This window comes from Mandrillus leucophaeus, unplaced genomic scaffold, assembly GCF_000951045.1.
Source record: "Mandrillus leucophaeus isolate KB7577 unplaced genomic scaffold, Mleu.le_1.0 Scaffold610, whole genome shotgun sequence".
Classification (NCBI taxonomy): Eukaryota; Metazoa; Chordata; class Mammalia; order Primates; family Cercopithecidae; genus Mandrillus; species Mandrillus leucophaeus.
This window is the reverse complement of record NW_012106587.1, coordinates 374,556-381,092: the sequence shown is the minus strand read 5'-3', so window position 1 is coordinate 381,092 and position 6,537 is coordinate 374,556. Positions and strand designations below refer to the sequence as shown.

Here is a 6,537-nt window from a genome sequence, read left to right as displayed (position 1 = left end):
TATTTCTTTCAAAACAAGAGCACTTTCCTAGATCAAATATTGTAACATGTTTTTGCATGTATTTACTTTTTGCATAGATATATTCACTTTTTCATATGCTCTTTGTATATATTTTTTTTCATTTGACATTAATTGGGCACTTAATGAACACATAGATTTCAATGTGCTAGAGTCTCCATATGCAAAGATGAATAAGAAGTGATTCACTGTCTGAAGGCAGCGGCATGCAAACAACATTAAATCAGACAAACAGGTGCGCACATAGTATTAGTGGAATGGTTTGTGTTTTGCGGATGCAGAGAGAGAAATAACTAATGAATCATGAGGGAGCTAGGGAACACTTTGCTAAGGAAGCCACCTGTGGGCTGAAACAGGGAAAAGTAGTTTCTTGTCTAGCTTCATGTTGGCAGGGAGTGGAAGAAAGGAAAAGCATTTCAGGAAAAGGAAACAATGCACAAAGACCCAGGTTATAGAAGATAGGATGCTCAGGTTGCCTGTGATGTAGTGTGTGAATTAGAATGAAATGAATCTAAGCTAGCAGAAATATGGTCAAGTCAGATTATGATGAAGTGCTGTTCAGCAGAAGTATTACTGGCAATTTGGACAAATTTTTCTTTGTTCAGACATATTACTTGAGGGATGTTAAACATCACTTGTCCCGTCCACTAAATTCCAAGTACTCCCTAGTCTTTGTAACAAGTTGATATAAACCCAACTCACCCATTTCTCCCATCTCTTTTCCAAGTGCCTCCATCAGGAATTGTAATCCCACACATATACATACTGCGTGGCAATAAGGGCCAATGTGGAGTACTGAGGAATTTGGACAATATTCAATGACAAATGAAGATAAAGAAGATGCTAGATAACTAACATGACTGTACTATGCTTTATAAGTTTCAAATTTTAATTCCTTAATATGATTAGTCCAAACTGTAAGAGGAAAGCTGAAATTATTCTTAAAACTGTGAAAAGTTTTATGAAAATTCATTAGGATTGCAGTTATAGCCAGGTGAGGTGGCTCAAGCCTGTAATCCCAGCATTTTGGGAGGCCGAGACGGGCAGATCACAAGGTCAGGAGATCGAGACCATCCTGGCTAACACGGTGAAACCCCGTCTCTACTAAAAGAAACACAAAAAACTAGGCGGGCACCTGTGGTCCCAGCTACTCCGGAGGCTGAGGCAGCATAATCCCGGGAGGCGGAGCTTGCAGTCTCCGTCTCAAAAAAAAAAAAAAAAAAAGATTGCAGTTATAAAATGTGCTAGTTTTCACATTATGGTAACTTACCACTTGTCCATTACTGCTTTATTAACACAAAACTACATTAGAACATGTCCTTATTGTATTAACACCTTTTTATGGCCTTCAAAGATAAACACAATAGGATATTTTGTTCATTGGCACACACATTCATATGCATACACAGTCACATACACTTGTATACACTGCTTTATAAAGCTCTTACAAACGTATTTTTGAAGAGTAAGTTTTTGATTTCTTTGAAATTTTTTTCTATTTTTTTTTAAACAATTTGGCAATATCAAATGCAATGTTTTTAGCAATTAAACTATGAAAACAAAAAGCAACTTAAGACTTGGTGAAAATAGTGGTCAAAACAAATAAACACAGTTTATGTTTCAGCCAAATTATTTCATTCAAGAAGGCTGTGTCCACAACATATGATTATTTCAACATGATTACATAATCTTATCTGTAAACAATACAGCATACCATTCTAGTTAGAAACAACAGTTCTGATTTAATGCTAGGTTTGTGAATTTGGTTCTCACCTTAAGAAACTAACACCCACATCCATATGCAATGCTTAATTTGTTCCCACTTTATTCACTGTCTTTCATAAGCTATGGCCTGAGCACAAAAATAACCTAGTCCAAAAGATTCTTGGGGCCATCTGCTCTATTTTTGCCTTCTGAGGCTTCTGTTGTTTTCCTTCACTAAAGAATGGTTTTGTTGATGTTCTCAATGACCTATTGTTTTACTGATGTTTATCTTGGCTCCCTCCTGTAAGAATTTCAAGAATTGTCTCCAGCTGCCTGTAGCATAGATGACCAATCATTTGACATTTGCCTTATTGGAAGGCATATAAGACACACGAAGAACTTTCTAATTAAAATATTTGAGTTGTCAATTCATAGAATAAAATAATTTCTTAGGGGATTTTTCTGAAATTTATATTATTAAAAAAGGCATTGGGTTGTTATCTTTCCCAAACCTTATAAGTTTCTATTGAAATATGTACAATTTAAAACAAAAGAACAACACTGAGAGTAAGGTTAGTATACATTGTTGCCCTAATTATTAACTATTGGAAATAGAAAACTACTAGTAGCTGAATGGAATTTCATTTTGGTCAGATTCAATTGTGAGATAAAATCAAATAAAATCAAACAATTAATTCAACTATACAAAGATGAATTTTGGAATCTAATTTTAAAGCAAAAGCAAGAAAAGTAAGCCTTGCGAAGAAAGGACCTTGTTCATTTCCTTCCTTTCTTCAGAATATTTTATTTCCTTTATTTTCTCTAATTTCCCACCTTCTGTCCTTCAATTCTACCCTTCTCTGTTTTAAAGTAATTTCTTCCTTAACCGGTCTCCTCAACTTTTTATCTTCCTGGTTTTTATTACAGCCTCTCTGGGACGTCTTCTTCATTTTAGATGCTAATTAGCACTTACTAATTGAAATTTTAAAAGCTGAGTATTTTAAACACTTCAGCACATCAAAAATTCTGTGATCATAGGCAGATTTCAAAATAGTTTAGTGTGTAAAACAGAAGATACTAGAGACTCCGCTGCCTTTTAAAGAAAGTGTGAAAAACAAGATATGTGTCTAAATTTTACACTTATTTTAACAGTGCATGTCTAATTCTGACATTCTTACACAGTTTGAAAACAAACCAGGTTTTTGTTGGATTCTGGCTTGCATGATTACTGTCATCAGAATCCTGGCCTATTCATTTCTTCAAATACAACACAGTTATCACTGATTTTAGAGCATTTTCTTCTGGGTTATGTCATGTCTGTTCCATGCTTTCTACAGAAAATCAGCTATGAATACATGTAACTTAATCCTAGGTATGGGGGAAAAGCAGTCATTCTAATGAAGTGCAATTTTATGTATCATTATTTTTTTTCAAGTTACATTGTATTTATCAGATGTTACAAATTGGATTCTCTGGGAATCAGATGTTACAGATTGGATTCTCTGGGAATCAGATGTTGAGACAGAGTTTAGTGTGTGGAACCAAGGGGGAAAAAAAGTAGTCCAGACAGAGGTAGAAGTGGAGTTCCACCCAGTTACCAGAAACTTAGGTGACCCGTGATTTATGAAGCTAAAAATGACCAATCAGAGTTCTTTTGCTTGAAGTGGAAGTGTCTAGGCCTTTATATCCCTCCCTCTGTCAGTCACAGATATGCAGATGTGCCTTGCCCTGGAAATGGGTGTGACCTTGGGCAAGGCAGCTCCTCAACTCAGGCAATCCCTTAAGCTCCTGAAGCTTTCCTGCCATCTACACTCCTAAAACCAGTGGCAATAGGATACTCCCCGAGAAATGTGGGTGACCCATCTCCACATCCAACACCTAAGAAACATTTAACAACCTAGACTTTTGCTGAAGAATTTTGTTTTAAAATATGATACCTTCTTAGCTCATCATTAATATGAAAATTTCTGACAAACTCAAAACTCACACTTGTTTGGTATTACTCATTTTATCCAAATATAATTCATCTTCCTTTTAATTTTTATTCATGGGTCAGAAATACTGCTGTATATACCTGCTTTGTACTCACATAGTTCTTTTAATTTTTGCTTTATTTTTCCTTTGGTGCACTTAGAATTATAAACTATTGGTATTAATGTTGTTATCATTTATTCTTCACTTGTCTTTGTTATTTTCTAGATTGATAGAAAAAAATGCATGCAGATAAGTGGTATAGTCAATTCTAAGTTGGAGGAATAATAGAGCCTTTAATTGTGACACAAAGTAGACACAGACAATAAAGACTCATGTTTGTAGTGTTTACTAGTAGCACATTTGAGGATAAATGAGAAAATACCATTAATTTGTTTATTTACACCTCCCACACACACACAATTTTGACCATGCTTTCATTTGTTTAATTCAAAGAATTAATATCCTTACTAACTCAATCAAAATGTATTATTTGACACTCTAGTAATGACTCAGATGCCTCTTTAGCATCTAATAATTCTTCTTTCACTGTAAATGCTCAATAAATAAATATCTGAAAGATACATAATCACAGATCTTTAAGAGTTCTTTAGGAATATACAGTATTGTCAAATACTTTAGGGATATATAGTACTTTAGAGATATCTAGTATTGTCACATTTTAAACTCACATAACTTGGATTTGTCATTAGCTTAAAGAGTCTACTCAAATACAATAAAAAATAAAGTTAGCAAACATATAGTCTTTTGAGTATGAAACACACTGTTTTTTCAATTGCTACTTCCACAGTGAAAACTTCTAATCATGAGAACTTCTTCTTAAATATAGGTACTGATCTATACTTTTTATTTCTTTTTATTAAATGCATATTCTAACATTTTATCTTTATATACATTGATTCCAAATTAAAGTGTCTAATTTTTAAAAAAGTGTTCAATGATATGTTATCAATGAACAACTGTTACTGGAACAATTCATTTAAAATAAATAATTTTACATCTTTTGCCTTGTTAAATGTTTTAATGGAAAATTAATTTTTAATTTGAAAATTATTCACAGAAACTTTGTTTTACTAATCTTAATTTTTAATATATTTACATGCAACTATTAGAATTTAATACTAATTTAATTAAATGAGTTAATATATGTCATACACTTGTAATAGTACCTTTAATAGTACCTTATGACCTCACACTTAGTGTGAAATGGAGGTCAGCTCTTATTAACAGCAAGTAACTAAACAAATAACTAGGGTATAATAAAACTTTCTAATAGTAAGATTTTCAGTCTAAAATTTAAGGAATATTTGTATCATTTTTATAGAAAACAATGTATTTTGATTTTAATAAAACATGAAAAACATTTTAAAGACAGAAGGAACAACATGGCAACTTTGTTTTTTTTTTTTTTACAAAACTAAATATTTTCTAAATTAAATACAATGTTCTAATATTGAGCCATATTTACCTGCTTAAAATAATTAAGTTTTTTAGTGTGTATCAGACATATGTATAGAAGCCACTAAGGTAGGATTAATTAAATTATAGTTTGCAATGTATTACCTCATTCAAGATAATAATATGTAATTAGTTGACTTCACTGGGAATTTTCAATTTATATTCCTAATAAAAATATTATGTAATTGAAACCAACATCTGCCTAAAATCAAAATGTCATTTAGAAGATTTGCAGACTACTGTTAAAGTCAATGGACATTGTCCCTAAGGAAGTCCTCAAGGAAGTGTTGTAGTGAAGAGCTTTTTGTGCATTATTCCAGCCTGAGGGAACTATGTTAGCAAGTATAATACAGTCTAAGATATTGGTCTTCTTATATATGGGCAAGTAATAAATCATTGTACTTGCACATGTCATGTAGTTGGCCCATATCAACAATCAGGGAAGATGTAAATTTGTTGACTACAAATATGAACAAACATCCATTGACCGATAAACTGTAACAGACGATCGATCTGATAATGAGAAATCCAAAAGGGGACTTCGTTTTAAAGAAAGACATGAAGGGCATTAGATCACAGACAAGCTCCATAAGGTTCTCAAAAAACAAGTTTATCTACAAAGCACAGGGAAGCCTTTATAAGTTGACAGCCTGAAGTTGATTACTTGTTTGTTCATATTTTTCAAGATAGATGTTCTAATATACCCTAAAAGAACAAATTTTCATGGACATACGTGTGGTTGGTATGTATGGGCAGGTTTATTGTTCAAAGTCCATATGTACACATAGCATGTATTTAACTATTTAACTTCTATACTGTTTATGTATTTAACTTCTATACTGTTTTCAAGCAAACTGTACTTTCTAATTGCACCATGTATAGAGGAATAGGCTAGAACATTTAGATAGTTTTGGCATTTTATTCCAAATTCTAGGGGGAACACCAATATTCTCAGCTTTTGTATTTAAAAATTAGAACTGATTTTAAAACTCAAATTTATTTTAAAAATATTTTATTTGTTTTCTTAATTGATACATTGAAATTATACATATTTATGAAGTACAATTTGATGTTTCAAGACATATCTATGCTGCATACTGATCCAATCAGGGTAGTTAGTGTATCTGTCACTTCTGTGCCTTTATCCTTTCTTTTTGATGAGAACATTCAAAAGTCTATCTGGTAGCTATTTTGTAACATACAATACTAAACTGTAAACCATAGTCACCCTACTGTGAAATAGAAGACCAAAATTTATTCTTTCTATCTAATTGTATCTATTGACCAACCTCTCCCCAACCTCTCCTCTCCTCTCCCCTCTACAGTCTCTGGTAACCATTATTCTACTCTCAGCTTCTAAGATAT

General features: G+C 32.6%; 1 protein-coding gene across 1 annotated transcript in view; it reads right to left on the bottom strand.

Moving 5' to 3' along the window:
• LOC105553836 (protein eyes shut homolog) overlaps nt 1–6,537 on the bottom strand; it is a 443,064-nt gene that overhangs the window by 130,044 nt on the left and 306,483 nt on the right. The window lies entirely within an intron of this gene.